This window comes from Pinus tabuliformis, chromosome 2_2 (assembly GCF_031772625.1).
Source record: "Pinus tabuliformis cultivar Carrire ecotype Pingquan chromosome 2_2, CPIR1, whole genome shotgun sequence".
In the NCBI taxonomy this organism is placed as follows: Eukaryota; Viridiplantae; Streptophyta; class Pinopsida; order Pinales; family Pinaceae; genus Pinus; species Pinus tabuliformis.
This window is the reverse complement of record NC_142300.1, coordinates 831905479-831924289: the sequence shown is the minus strand read 5'-3', so window position 1 is coordinate 831924289 and position 18811 is coordinate 831905479.

Here is an 18811-nt window from a genome sequence, read left to right as displayed (position 1 = left end):
CCAATGATCTACTGCCCGTGTGATTTTATCTTCAGACGCCTCTAGCTGGCGCACCAACTCTGGAGTCCACACTATTGGTTGATCAAGTCTGCAACTTCCCACACAATTAGCTAGCCTCCTGATCCACTAATACAGTTCTAATGAGAAGGCCGCAAAGAATATCTCATGGATCTCTATATATATGTAGAGATCCAGCCACCTCTCCTCAGATATTTGCAGGTTTTTGTTCTCCTGAACCATGAATTCATGAAATTTCTGATCCAACCAATATTCAATCTCTTTCTTCGTAGGGTTCCAGTGTTCCAACATTAGACATCCCTTAGGAAGATCCCAGTCTCGGCAATGAAACCAATTGTTGGCTTGTTGGGGCTTAACCCAGGTTCGGAAGAGTTATTAGCCAAACAAAACCCGCACTACCGACCCTTTCTGCAACAGTCCGTGGAGCGCAAACTGAAGGCTCACCGGAGGTAGTAGGGGAGGGTGCCAGAACCAGGTTTCCGCACCCTTGGGATGTCTTGATGTGGCCTAGATGGGTCACGAACCGATCTGCGCCATCGCGCCACTCTGCACTACTTTCAGGCTTCCACGTAGGTCCGCACCGCGGCGCTTCTTAATTCTTATGATTACTAAGCGTATTATAGATCAGATCTAATTCTTAAGGCCTTTAAGAAAACATTTAACAGTAATAACTAGTGCACACACACATACGTAAGCATACATTCAGAACATAAAAATATAGATCATAACAAATGCATAAACCAGAGTATAGCAAGATCCACAATATTTTAGAATAAACTTATCTTTATTAATGTCTTTGATTCAGTACAATCCACTCCTTACCCTATGCACACAGATGCAAGGGTCCGTGCACACAGCTGCGGACTCTACTAGGCCTCTATGGACACGCTGCAGAGCCTCTATCCACCTACTAACACCCTCAACTCGGACTTACATATGTAGAGAGAATATTGCCTTCATAAACCCATAACATTCAAGATCCAAAACCCAAAACTTACTTCTACCCTAGAGCCTTACTCTATTTATACCTTCCCATGGCCCACGGACCATGGGCAGGGCAACTTACTATCTATTTTCCTACAAGATTTTCGGGCGGACCACCCTTTGACTTGACTCATTACAATTCGCATTCTGCGTATCTCGCAAAGCCTTTACCATACTGTTACCCAAAATTGTGGGCTTTGAGCCCCAACACCGTTACGAGGGGGATCCGTTGCCCAACAGTTATCCCATGCATATTACAACCCCAACCAAACCAGAAGTATACCTTTGTGGGGACCCCTGCTCATCCTTCCTGGTCTATGCATCTCAATATCATTCCCAACCAACCAGCTAGTCATTTCAATCTTATGTTCCACCACAACCTCAGTGGAATACCCCACTCCAGGGGTGGAGGCCTCAATACAACAATGCTCCAGTTCTATTGCCTCCACAACCTACCCAACCACAAATATTACACTCTGCTCCACCCAAGAAACCCTGGATGCCTACCGAGCCAAATCTGAACACGGACAATAGGAAGGCTCAACAAGTATACAGTGGAGAGACATCATACCCAGCTTATGTTGTACAAATCTAGGAGATCAACCTAAGATCTAGGAGAATTCTTCCAAATAACCAACCTCCCCCTCCACATAGGGAGGTTGAGGAAGAAAGAGAGGAAAGCCACCTTAAAGTAAATCCACCCTTTCCCAAGAGATTAGCCCAACCACTCCAGCCTACCCCATAAGAAACTAAACTTCTAGGAGAGTTGAAAAATATATGTGTAAATATTCTCCTTCTCCAGGCAATAAAAGATGTTCCCATTTACAATAAGTTCATTAAGGAGATATGCTTCAAACATCTAGGAAGAATAAAAAGGGATGCCCCTACCATTAATGTCATTGGGAAATTGTCTGACTTAATGCTGGGGCAGGTAATATGTCTGAAATATTTGGACCGTGGAAGCCTTGTAGTAGATGTGCACATCAATGGCACCATTGTCCCACACACTCTGATCGATCTTGGGGCTACCATTAATGTGATGACCAAGGACACCATGCTCAAGCTCAACTTCCATGGGTCATTAAGGAAGACCACAACAGTTCTGCAACTTGCAAACCATTCCACAGTCACCCCCAAGGGAATTATGGAGGATGTGATGGTCTCCATTGACTCTCAAGAGTACCCTGCATATTTTCTAGTTCTCCAGCCTAAGACTAAGCTTACTGGTTACCCTCTCATCCTTGGGAGGCCATGGTTGGCCACAGCTGATGCTTACATTAGCTGCAGAGCTGGGAATATGACTATCAAGAATGGGAATATGTCTAAACAGTTAGTCCTATACCCTCCTGCTCAACCTTCTCTAGAGCATGATTTACCTTTACGGTTGGAGGAGGGGGAAGAAGATGAGGTTTATTCCACCCAAATTTATGCTTTAGAAGCAACCACGGGAGGAGGACAACAAGATGAGGATGACTTAATTAAACACTTTCTCCAAAGTCCAACTCCTGGTTCATTACCATTAGAAGAAGAAGTAAGGGAAACCCAGAACAATCATCCAATTGACTTATGCATGGCCAATTCCAACCCACTCTGTGTCAAAACCATAGAATTCATCCCAGAGAAAACCTTGAAAATCAATCCATCTATTTTTGCTCTCGAAGAGAAAAAGATATGCAACAAGTTGAGAGAAAACCTAAAATCCTTTGCTTGGAGTTACAAGGAAATGAAGGGAGTACACCCCTCAATGTGTACTCACCACATATACATCAAAGAAGGTTGCAAGCCGGTCCGACAACCACAAAGGAGGATGAATCCAACTCTTAAAGATATAGTCAAAGAATAACTGCAAAATATTCTAGATGGAGGATTCATTTACCCTGTCTCCGAGAGTGAGTGGGTCTCTCCCTTAGTGTTAGTTCCCAAGAAAATTGGTAAGTGGAGGATTTGTGTCGATTACATGGAGTTGAACAACCACAAAGAAGGATCATTTTCCCCTATCCTTCATCAACCAAGTGTTAGATGACTTGGAAAGGAAATTTTTTTTTTCTTTCCTAATGGATTCAATGGGTACAATCAAATCCAAATATGCCTAGAAGACCAGGATAAGACCACATTCACCTATCCTTAGGGTACTTTTGCCTATAGGGTCCTTCTTTTTGGTCTATGCAATGCTCCTGCCACTTTCTAGAGAGCAGTCTTGAATATTTTCGCCGAATTGGTACATGATGCTATGGAAATTTATATGGATGATTTCACACCTTATGGTTGTGATTTTCAAGAAGCCCTGACTAACCTAGGCAAAGTATTGGAAAAATTCATTGAAAGGAATCTGTCTCTCAGTCTGGAGAAATGTGAATTCTTAATGACTGAAGGGACTGTGCTAGGTCATTCAATATCTCAGCAAGGACTGCAGGTGGACCTAAACAAAATAGCAATCAACCAAAGGGTCACACCTCAATAAAAGTAGACAGATGTTAGGAGTTTCTTGGGGTTAGTTGGAAACTACAGAAGGTTCATGAAGGACTTCATCAAGTTGGCCTATCCTTTATTTTGGCTGTTGGCCAAAGATTCTAAGTTTATATGGTCAAGAAGTTGTCAAGAGGCCTTAGACATTCTAAAGGGTAAGTTAACCACTGCACCAATTCTCTGAGGCCCAAACTGGGCCCTCCCTTTTCATATTCATGTTGATGCCTCACAGAAAGCCATAGGAGCAAGAACTTGTCAAAGGTTGAGCTAAATTATACAGTGAATGGAAAGGAACTCTTGGCTATTGTGCATTGATTAAACAAATTTAGGCATTACATTACATGATATCAAACATTTTTTCATATTGACCATGCTGCAATCAAATGTTTAATGAGAAAACCATATGTGAATGCTCGAATTATAAGATTGTTTCTTTTATTATAGCAATTTGATGTAACCATTTTTTATAAGCATAGGAAAGAAAATGTTGTTGCAGACTCTCTATCTAGGGTGAATCTGCCTGCAGGTGAAGAAGGAATGGTCGATGACCAGTTACCATACGATCACTTGTTTGCTCTTTCGGTTCTCTCTCCATGGTTTGTTGATATAGCAAAATATTTGGTATCGACACAGTTCCCACCGAACATTCCCTCCAAATAAAAGAGCAAGATAGTTAGGAAAAGAACCCCCTTCACCTGGATTGGGGGCAATCTTTTCAAACTTGGCCCAGATCAAATCTTGAGAAAGTGTGTAAGGGAAGAGGAAGTTTTTGACATCCTTCTGACCTGTCATGATGGGCCTTGTGGAGGTCACTTTGCAGCAAAGAGGAAAACATTCTAAGTGTTACAAGTAGGCTATTGTTGGCCCACTCTTCATCAGGATGTGAAAAAATACATTAGTCAGTGTGATCGGTGCTAGAGGATGGGGAAGCCTACTCCAAGAGACAAAATTCCCCTATAGCCTCAAGTGACTTTTGAGCCATTTGATAAGTGGGTCATGGACTTCATTGGGCCTATCAACCCTCCTTCAAAGCAAAAACAATACATTATTGTGTGCACTGATTCTTTGACTAAGTGGGATGAAACCAAGGAAATTAAGGCAGCAATAGAAGAGAAGGTGGTTGAGTTCATAAGGGAGAATGTATTCTACAAATTTGGATATCCTAGAGAGCTAGTCATAGACCGAGGCTGCTAGTTTACCTCCAACATGATTGAAGAACTGCTCAACCATCACAAAATAAGCATAGGACCTTGACTCCTTATCATCCACATGCTAATGGGAAAGTGGAGGTGACCAACAAGTCACTCGAGAGCATCTTAACCAAGGTAGTGAGCAGTAGCAAGAAGGATTGGGCAGAGAGACTAGTTGAGGCCACCTAGGCCTATAATACAACATGGAAGACTACCACTAGATTTACACCCTGTGAGATGGTTTATGGGAAAAAAGTCTTTGTTGTCCATTGAGTTTGAATATAACACATTGAGGATGGCAACCCAACTATATTTGGATCTCAGTCATGCACAGAGAGAGAGATTGTTTCATTTGAATGGCTTGGATGAATTCATAATGTAGGCCCTCCTACATACAGAGATAGTTCAGCTTTAGAGGAAGATATGGCATGATAGACATATTAAGGAGAATCAATTTCAAGAGGGTGATTGGGCATTGTTATATGATTCTAGGTATAAATACTTCAAGGGCAAGATAACAACAATATGGCTCAAACCTTATGTGGTGGAGAGGTGCCATGATAATGGTTCGGTGTAAATTAGAACTATTGATGAAGAAGCCATCAATTGCTTGTTAATGGACACCAATTGAAAACGTACAAGAGGCCCTTATCAAAGAAAGAGTTCATTGACAATATCAATAAGACAGTGATGATGGTGGAGCAAGTTCTGACTCCTCCCTCATTAGGTCAATAAAGAAAGAGAAAAAGGAATAAGGATTCATGTGAAAACCTCCATGAGGCACCTGAGTCCAATATTTGGGTTGAAAACCTTGTGAGATGGCCCAATAATGGAAAAAATAATGGAAAGAAGAATAAGAAGATCCCTGGGTGAAAACCTTCCTTGAGGCACCCAAGGCAAACATCTAGGGCAAAAAGCTCTCTGAGGTAGCCTAGGTATTTAAAAAAAAAAGAGAGAAAGAGAAAAGAGATATAATTGTTATTTGCACATGGGTGAGGAAGACAATCAAGGAGCAAAGAGAGTATCCAAAGGGAACCCTGCCTCACATCTATCCATCTCTGCCACTCCTTATCATGCATCCCTCCAAAAATCCCATTGTTTTTTCACTCCATTGCTTCAATTTAGGTGAAGACTGTGCTTTCTACAGGATCCGCTGAAAACCTACAAGATGATCCTGTAGGAATAATAGTGGCCCAAAAAACCTATAAGAAGCAATCTGAGGGTGAATGGTAGGTTGGTTAGGTCCCTAAAATTCATCCTAGACATGATCTAACCCATCACCTCATCCATTACCACCATCCTTGCACTCACCATTCAAAATAAAAAGAGATCAGTTTCTACCAGTTATGAAAAAAAAGAAAAACAAAAGGGAAAACATAGCAGAGTAACAACATTACCTGAATGTCCCTTTCTCCACACACATTACTACTCCCTCTGTCCATTCATTGCACCATCCTCATAGCCCCAGTCAGCAACATGATTAAGTAATTCTAAGGGAGAAGAAACTACATGACATCCTGTAGGAAATCCTGTAGCATCCTATCCCACAGAATGTCAGTCATCAGTTACATGTCTTCACTAGGATGATCAAGGGGCTCCATAGTAGCATCAGTATCAGATATTTAGTCATAGATACCTACAAAAGCCAAGAAACCATCAGTAGACAGGAAGAGGCGAAAGAAGAATGAACATGCAACCAATAAACAATGCATCACCTCTGATCTTTGACGATTGCAGCATGGCAACAAGACCACAGGTATGTATCCCTCTCACTCACTCATTTGCATCATTTGATAAAAAGTTGTAAGGGTTACGAGGTAGTTGGTTTATAAGTGAAAAGGTGGCCAGTTAACTTGGCCACCTTCATTTAGTCATCACATGCAAAACTGGGCGTCCTCTCATACATGGTTGCAGTCAACTCAAAGACAGAGGAGGAATAGGATAAAAAGTGGTTAACTATGGATCTACAAGGTGGGAGATGATTACAAGGAGTAGGAATGATGAGGTGGTAGTGGGGACCAACAGTTCAAAAATGTCAACGTACCTTTGATGCCAGCACACCACCTCACACCGAAACACCATAAAGGGAAACAAAACATCATTTACATGCATTCATGCATTCCACCTCCTCGAAACTCCCTCACTCAAGCCGCTCTCATAAATCTGTCCACCCACCGGAAGCAAGGATCCATCACTCTGCAAGAAAATTTTGACAGGAGCATGCATAGGAATTCCTACAAGAATAGTCTACATGATATAGTCTACAGGAGAAGTCTACAGGATACAAAAAGGCAGTCTACAGGATAGGCAAAGAGGGGTTCAAGAGAGAATATCAGGAGAATTTTCCACTGCCACCATTCTAAAGAGGTAGGCCATAAAAATACATCCCCATTTACAAGCAAATGAACTAGAAATGCTCTAAAATCTAGTGGATTTAGCAATTGTGGGAGGTGAATTACATACACAGTAAACTATGTTTTCCTCTTGAATTTAAAAATTTTGTGTCAAACCTCTAATTTTCACCTCTAGCCTCACAAGCAAGATGACAAGATGGTTTAAAATGAGAGAACCCATAAACACCGTGATGATACAACAACACCCCAAGTGCTTGAAATCTTTATAAGACACAATGGATGGAGTTTTTCGAAAAAATCACAGGGTATGATGATGAGGTGGCTCAAGAATTTTCTCATTCCCTCACTCCACACAACAAAATCCATGCCACTATAATAGTTAGAAGGCTCACTATAGATCTCACCCCAGAGCTCATCAGTCAGGTCACCACACTTCCCCTAGGAATTCCATGGAGAAAAGAAGACAAAGCAGACTGTCAAGTGGCAAAAAGGAAATTCTTTTTAGAAGCTGAAGAACCCACAGAGGATAAAAATGGAGTAAGGAGTGAGGTAGGCTACCAAATCATCAAATATATCTCATGTGAGGGTAGATACAGTGTTGTTTATGGCTACCATTTTAGGATTCTTGAATAATTAAGATTTGGAGTAGAAACACTAGTTCACCAAAGACTCAACATACCCTATATCTTGATGCAATCACTCATAGACTCCAGCAACAAAGTAAAGGAAGGAAATTCCCAACAATTGGCTCACCATGGGTTGATTAGGATCCTCATTGAGGATGCCTTCCAAAATCTTAGAATCCTTATAACATGGTCAGTCTTCAGAGACTTGCCAACAGAGGATGACATCAAAACCCTCACTTATGATGTTAGTCCTTCTGTCAATGAGGAGGAGGAAAAACAGGGAGAAGAAGATACAAAGCTAGATAGGGATGAGATGGATGAAGAAGGGACTAATATAGAGGAACATGATGAGGTAGAAGAATAAGAGTAAGAAGAGAAGGAGAATGATGATGAAACAAAGGAGGAAACTAAAGAAGAAACTAATGGAGATGAGGAAGAACAACAAGAGGAAGAAGATATGAAAAATAGAGAGGAGAAGGCATTGAAACAGAAAGGGAAGAACACAAGGAGGAGTCACCTCGGGTGTGTCCAGAGGCCCCCGAGAGAGAGGTAGTAGTTGTCCTCACTACTCTCAGCACCCTAGTCTAGCAAAAAGGAAAAAGAAGGAGGCAAGCCCCACTATATTTCAGAAGAAGAAAGAGCACAAGAATGAAACAAGGAAAGCCACAAATATCAACAAAAATCTCTATTGAGATTGAAGATTCCCCTACACCAAGAGACAAAATGCCTTCCCCTAAGTAACCAATCACCCATGTAAGGAGGCCTAGTACCATATCAACTTCCTTAAAGGGTAAGGCCATCCTACTGGATCGACATCAAAACCTATAGGAAGCAAAAGTAGTCCAACAGGATACTCTGCAAAAACTATAGGAAGAATAGAAATTGGAAAGCAAGGTAGGGGAGCATCAAAAAACAAAATAGGAAGACCTTGAAACTAAGGAACTAAGCCCCCAACCTAACCTAGACTCCTACTACCGGTTTATTGAAGGAGGCAAGGTAATACCCCAAAAAGTTTCCATCCCATTTTTTTTCGAACTTGAGAAGGAGAGGGCTAGAACCCACTAATGGATGCAAATCGCCAAGTCAAAAGGGGTGGAAGATATTGGGCACATGGAAGAGAAGCTCAAAGAAATGGGAAAAGAGCTAAGTGGCTTAAGGGATAGAGAAGCAATAATGAGAGATCAACTTGAAAGGAAAAATGTATGGCTAAGGGTACAGCTACAGGAAAGAGAGAACCAACTAGCATGTATGGCCATCCTCTCCTTGGAGGCCATCTAGTGTAGGATGCTAGATAAATCCTATTCTCTTTACCTCAGAGAATAATGGCTGCAATTTCATATTAAAACACTAGCACAAAGGGTCACCATGCCATTTCAGGACTACAAACAATTTATTGATCTTTGTGATCAAAGTACACTAGAGGATAGGGCCAAAATGGTTGTGTTTTACTTGCACAACATGGCCCTCACAAACATGAATGTTTGGGTTCCTAATGTTAAGCTAGGAGATATACAATTAATGGATTTGGCATCATGGATGAACCATGAGGAGTCAAGGGCTATAGAGATGAAAATAATATTGGCTAGAGAGCAAAATGAACCTCTTTTCATCAAAGATGAACAATCAAATTGCATGGCCCTAATCAACACCCATAATATGATTGCAAATGATCCTCAGCTGGCACCTAGATATCTTGTTGCCTGAGAGCAAGAAATTTCACATTTTGAGGATATGTTTAGGCTGCTAGGAGATGATAGCATCCATGCCTGCCTAAGGAGATGGAACACACTACCACACAGCTTGAAGATCAGAGAATATCACTCCCCTCAAAGGTTGAGAGAGGCACTCAATAGGACACATATGTATAAGAAATCAATGCAAAGGTTGAAGGTCAATTGGATAGGCCTAAAACTCTGTCCACTACTACTCTTAGGGATGCTAGAAGGGAGAAAATAAGGAGAGGATAGGAGGTAGTGGGAAGAAGTAGAAAGGAAAGCAGGCTTCTATGAACAAGAAGAAGAGACCACAACATAGGCATGGGATGTTAGAGAGGCTACCAGAGCCATGAAGGACATGGAAATTGACTAAGTTGCTTAGAGGATGAGAAACACTTTCAATACGGGGGTGAGGATGAGCCTCATAATTGGGTAATTATATGGCCCTTAATTCACCTCCTAGCTTAGTGTTGGGCATGGGATCCACTGCAGCAGGTTTTGGGGCTTAAAGCCCAAGTTTTGGTCAATTTTATTGTAAGACTCCACAAAGTGCAGGCGCAGAGCCCGAAAGTCTAGGATGAGTCATAGAGTTGTCCGACCTAAGAATTGTAAAATAATGTAAAGTTGTGTCGACCTACCCATGGTCCACGGACCATGGGATTGTATAAATAGAGTGAGGCTCTAAGTGTAAAGATGGTTTTTGGCAAGCGTATAATAGATAGATGTGAAGGCATGGTTAGAGCATAAGAGGAAACATTGAAGTGAATTGGGTCGCAGTAGTAGGAAGAGGCTATGCAACTGAGTGCACAAAGGCCTAGTAGAGTCCGTAGCTGAGTGCGTGGACCCCTGCAACTGAGTGCGCAGGGTGGAGTTGGGTCTGTAAGTGGGATTGTACTTGAAAAAGAATACTAATAAAGGTAAGTTTGATTCAAAATATTATGCATCCATGTTTCTGTTTATCTTTATGCATTTATATTGTTTATGATTACGTGCACTTCCCTGAATGTTGAATGAAGTAATAAGAATATTGGGCCCTCACAAGTTAAGTTAAGCACTACTATAATAGCGTAGTATGAATAGAGATTAGGGTAGTACTTTCTTCGTGCCCTTATAGAAGTGCGGAGAGGTAGTGGCACAGGTCACAAATGATAGACAACAGCGTGGAGTAGCGCAGCTGCACAGGGCCGGACCACGACCCCTTCAGAAACTTCATCAAGACATCCCTAGGGTGTGGAAACCTGGTTCCTGCACCCTCCCATACTACTTCGGGTGAGACCTCATTCCGCACTCCATGGATTGTTGCCGAAAGGGTAGTAGTACCAGGATTTTCTTGGCTAAATCACTTACGAACCTGGGTCAGGCCCTACTAAGCCAACAAATGGTTACGTTTCTGGGATTGAGATATACATAAGGGATGTACGATGACATGGCACTGGAACCCAACAAAGAAGGAAATTGAAGAGTGGTTGGAGAAGAAGATTCACGAGTTCGCAACATAGGAAATAAAACTCCGCAAGTATCTAAGAAAAAGTGGTTGGATCACTATGTGTATACAAAAATCCATGAGATTTTCTTTGCATCCTTTCCTTCTAAATGATATGAGTGGATCGTGAGGTTAGCCGATAGCCAGGGAAGGTGTAGGCTCGACCAACCGACAGTGTGGACTCCGGAATTAGTGCACAGACTGGAAGCCTCAGAAGATAAGATAGCACAAGCTATGTACCACTAGCTCGATCAAATAATAGGAGGATTTATCACTGAGTTCGCAATGGACACAACCGTAAGTTACAGCGAGGCAGAGCAACGTTTTCTCAGGTGACCACGAGGTAAGTATATTAAGTCTTTGAATACTTGGATTAAGATGCTATTGTGTGAAAAAAGGGTCATGCGAATACATTAATGTTTGGGACTATGCAGAGCAAAAAGATCTAGAAAAGCAGCAAAGAATTAGAAAACAGTCCCTTAATTTCACCCTCTTGAGAGAGCGAGGAAGAGCTCGCGAAGGCCTCGCCAAGAAGCACGATCAGTTTGATAAGGCAACGCATTCCAAGGTTACCACTTCCACCCACACTGCCACCCGCTTCACCTCCCTCACCTCCATCGCCACCCATTCCACCTCCATCACCTCAACAGTTCAGTATGGCGAGGGTGATCAAACTACCAGTATTCAGGGGAGTAGGGAATGAGGATCCAGACCAATTTTAGTTCATGGTAAGAGCAGTATGAGAAGCACAAGGTGTCACAGATGACAACATTAAGAGGGCTACATTGGTGATTGCATTGTAGGATCACGCATTGACATGGTACATCAAGCACTCTAACTACCACCCAAACGCAGGGATAACAGAGATCCAGAATGCGTTGAACAGAGAATTTATCAGGCCAAAATCAGAGACACTGTCAATCATTGGGTTTAAAGAAATAGCGATGCTTCTGGACGAGACCCCCTGGGATCTAGACCAAAGGTTGAAGAGTATGATCAACGAGGCTAATATGATGTTAATGGATGTGCAACATCGTGCATGGTTTGTAGCATCTCTGACACCACACTTGAGGACGACGTTGTCACAGCAGAAACTTTCTACCCAGGCCAAAGCATTGGAGATGGTGATGAAATTACATGAGACCCCGATATAGGACCCTGGGTTGGGAGTTCACCAAATCCACGTGCAACTATAGAATCTGTGTTGGGAAATTCAAAACTTGAAGTAGGATAGGGCACCGCGGCCAGAAGCGCGTGAGGAAGTATGGTGCATAAAATGCAAAGGCCAGGGTCATGACAAGGATCACTGTCGAGTTTTCGCGAACTACTTGGCACGAGGAGGACCAATGTTGTTGAGATCAGAGGCGCAGGTAGGGTTGAGCATGACACCCGCTTTATGGTGTGTGATCTGTTATATAGGAGGGAAAAACACGACGGACAATTGTCATTTGCAGCAGAAATATACACAGACACCCCAACAATTGTTTTGTAATTTCTAGATGTCAGTAGGCCACGATGAGTGCACTTATCACAGTTACGAGCTAATGATGGATTGCACCCTAGCCTATAAAATGCAGACCGAAATGTGAGCCCTCAACCTAGATGCAGTGATGGTGCGCGCTGCATTTCAGGGGTAAGGTCGAGGACGAGGTGGAATGGGACCAGGAAGGGGCCGCATAAAATTAATTTGTTACAATTGTAGAGGACCATGGCACTATGCTCATGACTGTACCAACCTGACAAGGATATCCTATGCGTATTGTGCTCAGTTTGATCATGAAACAATAGACTGTCCTATGTTGATTACAAAAATGCACCCAAAAGGGGTATTCCAGCCTCCCCTGACTCAGAATATACAAATGATGAGGTCTGAGCCGCGCGAAGAAGACCCTAATGTGAGCATGATGCTCAGAAGTGGTGCAACAATGGGAGAGGATAAGGGGAAGTAGCCTGAGGAAGATACATGGGTTCACAAGGCTCCTGTGAAGGAACCGGAGTTTGACTTCGAACGTGCAAAGGAGACATTCATGGAAGCTAAGAAGAGCTTCGTGAAGGCCTCCACTTCAGGTAGTAAGGATCTACTAGAGCTAGGAATGGATCCTTCAATGCTTACTACCTTTCTGGAAACATGCATGAAATTTTTGTGCAACAACAAGGTGGTTAAAGGACTATAGGAACTGATCACCAGGTGTGCAGGGTCAGGGGAACTGCGCATCGTTGGAAATTGGGCAAGCATGCATTGCGCACTGGAATAGAAATGAGGTTGACTACATAGATTGGGGAATATGAAATGGATCAGGTAATCCTAGATCTAGGTTTAGAAACGAATGTATTACCAAAGCAAACACGGGAATGTATGGGCAGGCCCACATTATAGTGGTACCCTATTCAATTACGAATGGCGAACCAACAGAAGATTTTTCCCATGGGAAGGTTGCAAGGGGTAATAGTTGATATTGAAGGCACGAGCACACAGACAGATTTTGAAGTGATAGAGATTGTCGATGACAACAATCCATATCCCATGTTGTTAGGAATAGATTGGGCCACTGATATGAACAGAGTCATCAATCTAAAGAAGCACAAAATGATCTTCGAGAAAAAGTCGCTACACGTAGTAGTCCCACTGGACCCAGCTGAAGGAATGCACTACACTGAACCAGTTCGTGACGATGAAAGCAACGATGATCTTAATTGTATTTACAAGATAGCTGCGTGAGACTAGGATTGGGTGAATTCGACTGTAGATGGGAGGATCTCATGGGAGCGTGAAAGTTCCTGCACTTCGGATTCAGATGAAGAAGTAGAGTGTTGGCAGAATCGGTTGCATGAAGTGACAACGCTGAATTGTAACATCATGATTAGATCACTACGTTGCGTGACAACAACGGCACGAGAGTTGCCAACATATGATGGATTGATAATGGTGGATGAATTCTTGAGCAAATTTGAAAGCGCAGTACCGGAAGAGCGACAATTTGATGCATTGGAATGGGCATTGCGCGAAACACCCACACGATGGTGGGATACACATCAAGGAAATTTCGAGGACTGGCACAAATGTAGAAGGATGATGCGCCTACGGTTTTGGAAGCCTCAGCTATGACTAGAAGACAAATACGATGGACAAGATGACCTGTGTATACACCTCGCGAAATGGACCAAGGCCTATAGAGAAGAACCACAGCCCGAATGGGTACACTTATTCTACCATGCCTTGGATGTCATACCCATGAACTGGTATACTGAGATAGAACTCCAACATGGTACGGGCAAATGGGATTTCATGCGCAAGGGATTTTTGTTAACATAAACATTTGAAGACCAGTCGTCGGATACTATTGACAATGCGCTGCAAGAAGTAAAAGCCGCCATCTTTAAAATACCACAGGAGCTGTTGAAAATGCTACAACCAGTATGGGAAACCCAGTTAAGCAGCGCTCTAGAATGTTATAACGTGCAAGTGGAGGAGGATGATGATGACCCCAAAAATATTGATATCGCAGAAACTGAAGGCTATCGCGAGGTTCAAGAACCATCAATTGAGGATCCCGACATCACCGCGCCACTAAAAACAAAGCAGGTAAACATTGGCACAGAAGCGGAGCCGAAGTATGCGATGCTTGGGGACTATTGGGACGATGCTATGGTAGATAAGATCACTGAGTTACTTCGTGAATACTAAGACTTGTTCCTGACCAAAATCACAGACTTAAAAGGAATCATTGGCGACTTAGGGATGATGAAGATCACTTTGAAACTAGGCGCGAAGCTAATTAAGCAGCAACCTTACTGCTTGAACCCAAAGTATAAAGAAAAAGTTCGCAAAGAACTAGATAAAATGCTCGCAGCCAGAATTATCGAACTAGTGGAAGAATCCAATTGGGTGAGTCCTATGCTAGTGGAGGAGAAAAAACATAAAGGCAAAATAAGAATATGAAGTGGACCTCAGGAAGCTTAGCCACGCCTGTGTTTACGATCCATTCCTGACACCATTCACAGATGAAGTATTGGAGAATGTTGGTGGTTAGGAAGCTTACTCATTTACGGATGGCTTCTGAGGGCACCATCAGATTAAGATTGTGCTAGAAGATAGGAGCAAAACAAACTTCACAATAGAATGTGGCTGCTTTTAGTACACCGTTATGCCCTTTGGACTGAAGAACGCACTAGTGATATTCTCGCAAATAGCGGTGGCGGCATTCAAAGAATACATCCACAAGTTATTGGAGATCTATCTGGACGATTGGACTGTCTTTGGATTAGTTAAGCACCATGTAGTGAGCTTACGGTTGATACTGGACACTTGCTGCCAACACCAGATTGCATTGAACCTTAAACAGGGCACCTTCCTCATTCCCTTTGGCAACCTGCTAGGCCATGTGGTCTGCAAACAAAAACTTATGGTGGACCCAACGAAGATTGCTGTTATTCTGAATCTGGAAGCACCGCGTAGTGTCAAATAGTTATGCACTACATTGGGGCACACTGGCTACTATAGGAAGTTTATCAAGAGTTATGCCCAAATAACTACGCCAATGGAAAAGATATTAAAAAAAGATGTGACATACTGCTAGAATGATGATTGCATGAAGAGTTTGGAGGTCCTAAAGGGGAAACTAGCCTTCGTGCCAATTTTGGTCTTCCCGAAATGGGACATGGAATTTCATGTACATGTTGATGCATCATGTATTGTGTTGGGAGTCGTACTCACCCAGGAGAGTGTGGAGGGTGTGCATCACCCGATCGCATTTGTGAGTCGAAGATTTTCCAAATCAGAAAAGAACTACTCTACCACCAAACGTAAGGGGTTGGCAATGGTGTACGCGCTCCAGAAATATGGACACGATTTAGTTGGAGGACATTTTAAGATGTATACTAACCATTCTGCATTGAAATACTTGGTGAACAAGCCTGTGTTGGGGGGCCACATATGCAGATGGCTCTTACTATTTCAAGAATATGATTTTGATGTCATAGTCAAGCCGATACGCTTAAATGCAGGGCCAAACCACTTGTCACGAATTGAGACAGGCGAGGAACCAACAAATTTGGAGGGACTACTGGACACACAACTCTTTGTAGTATGTGTCGCGGATGGACACTTGGAAGATATAATCCATTTTCTAACAACTGGGAATACGCCAAAGGAGTGCTCAATCCAATAGAAGAAGGAATTGGTGGTGCACACGATGACCTTTTCTATCATCGCGAGGCACCTCTACAAGATGGGCAATGATGAGATATTGCGAAGATACATACCTGAATTTGAGCAAGGTCAGATCCTCGCAGAAGCACATGGGGGTGTTGTAGGAGGAAACTATGTAGGATGTGCGACTGCACAAAATATTCTTCGTGTAGGGTTATGGTGGCCAACCCTGCACCAAGATTCGAAAGCGGATTGTAAGGCATGCAATATATGTCAAAGGACGGGAAAACCATCACGAAGGGACGAGATGTTGTTGAAATGCCAAATGACACTACAACCATTTGAGAAATGGGAAATAAAATTTGTAGGTCCAATCAAACCTCAAGGAAAGAGGGGTGTGCGCTACATCATCACTATGACGGAGTACCTGACACGATGGGCAGAAGCACAACCAGTCAAGGACTGCACGGCTACCATGACTGCAAAGTTTTTGTTCAAAAATGTGTTGTCATGATTTAGCTGCCTAAAAATCTTAATAAGTGATCGCGGAACACGTTTCCTGAATGAAACCATTAGCGCGCTCACAGAAGAGTTCCAGGTTTATCACCAAAAAAGCACACCATACCACCCACAGGCTAATGGAAAAGTAGAAGCATTCAATAAAATACTGGAGAATGCGTTGACCAAAATATGTAATGCGCAGCGGAACGACTTGGACCTGCGCGTACCCACTGTGTTATGGGCATATAGGGAAACGTGCAAGAAATTTACGGGACAGACACCATTCCGATTGGTCTATGGTATGGAAGCAGTCATGTCGATGGAATACATCGTACCTAGTCTGTGAATAGCAGCGCTCATAGGCATGACGGACCGTGAAGCTCTAGAAGAAAGGTTCGCACAATTAGAAGAACTCGAGGAAGAACAATTTTTTGCTAGAGTTCACCAACAGGTACAAAAGCAGCGTGAGAAAGCCTGGCATGACTGCCATATCAAGTTGCACACCTTCATGGTAGACAATTTAGTGTTGCTGTATGACAACAAGTTTGAAAAATTTCCTGGAAAATTTAGAATGCACTAGTTGGGACCATATGTGGTAAAATAAGTCATAGATGGAGGCGCGGTCTAGCTAGTCAAACTTAATGGAGAACCCTTCCCAGGAATAGTAAATGACAGTCGCCTGACTATCTGACTACTTTACTAACTGACCAAAGCACAGTCTTCGCGACCCGAGAAGCCGAACACGGGTGCGGGACTATAAACACAAGCACGGGTGGGCATGGGATCCCTCGAAGCAGGTTTTGGGGCTTAAAGCCTGAGTTTTGGTCAATTGTATTGTAAGACTCCGCAAAGTGCAGGCGCAGAGTGCGAATGTCTAGGATGAGTCATAGAGTTGTCCACCCTAAGAATTGTAAAATAATGTAAAGTTGTGTCGGCCTACCCATGATCTGTAGACCATGGGATTGTATAAGTAGAGCCAAGATCTAAGTGTAAAGATAGTTTTTGGCAAGTGGGTAATAGATAGATGCGAAGGCATGGTTAGAGCATAAGAGGAAAGGTTGAAGTGTATTGGGTCGTAGTAGTAGGAAGAGGCTCTGCAGCTGAGTGTGTAGGGTGGAGTTGGGTCTATAAGTGGGATTGTACTTGAAAAAGGATACTAATAAAGGTAAGTTTGATTCAGAATATTGCACATCCATGTTTCTGTTTATCTTTATGCATTTATACTATTTACAATTACGCACACTTACCTGAATGTTGAATGAAGTAATAAGAATATTGGGCCCTCACAAGTTAAGTTAAGCACTAATATAATAGCGCAGTAAGAATAGAGATCAGAGTAGTACTTTCTTTGTGCCCTTACAGAGGTGCATGGAGGTAGTGGCACAGGTCACGAAGGATAGATAGCTGTGTGGAGTAGTGCAAGCGTGCAGGGCCGAACTGTGACCCCCCCAAAAGCTTCATCAAGACATCCCTAGGGTGGGGAAACCTGGTTCCAGCACCCTCCCATACTACTTCAGGTGAGACCTTGATTTGTGCTCCGTAGACTATTGTCGAAAGGGCTAGTTGTACCAAGATTTCCTTGGCTAAATCACTTCCAAACCTGGGTCATGCCCCACTAATCCAACACTTATTCAAATCAACTATTCTCACAACTTATTGCATACTTTTGATTATATTTTGGTTATGAGATGAGTTAGAGTTGGATATTTTTCTTTGTGGTCTAATTTGCATTTAATGCGGGATTAAAGGTTAAAAGCAAGGAATTTTGGCAAAGACCTTGGTCAAAACTCGAATGGGACAAGGGAGAGGAATTATAGGAGGTAAATCCTCCTCATTTAATACCCCTCCATTCGAATATTCCTCCATCAGCTTAGAGTGCAAATGGTGAAATCATGAGGACTAGAAGGTAGCTAAGCAAGTGAAAGACAAAGCACCAGTTTATCTCGAGTTTGGGAGCAGAGCCTCCCTCATTTTAAGGAAGTTGTTGGAGACTTCAGATGTATAAGTAGAGAGGCCTAGGACCTCAGTAGGATTCAGATTTTTTATTGTAAAACTCTACTCTATTTTCGAGCTACAATACTTGTGATAGTTTTAATGTAATCCATTATTTGGATAATAAGAATGAGTTTTGTTTTGAGCCAGCACTGAGTTAACTCAGAGGGCTGAAGCTCTTGGGTTAGGGCCCAACCCTAGAAGCCGAGGCTCCTCTTTATTGTACATGTATGCTAGCATAGATTCATGGTTTAATTGTTCATTTGCTTAAGTAGCTGCATTTCCATTACAACAGTGTAAAGTAGATTGGTTGTATTTTAGTTTGCTTCCATT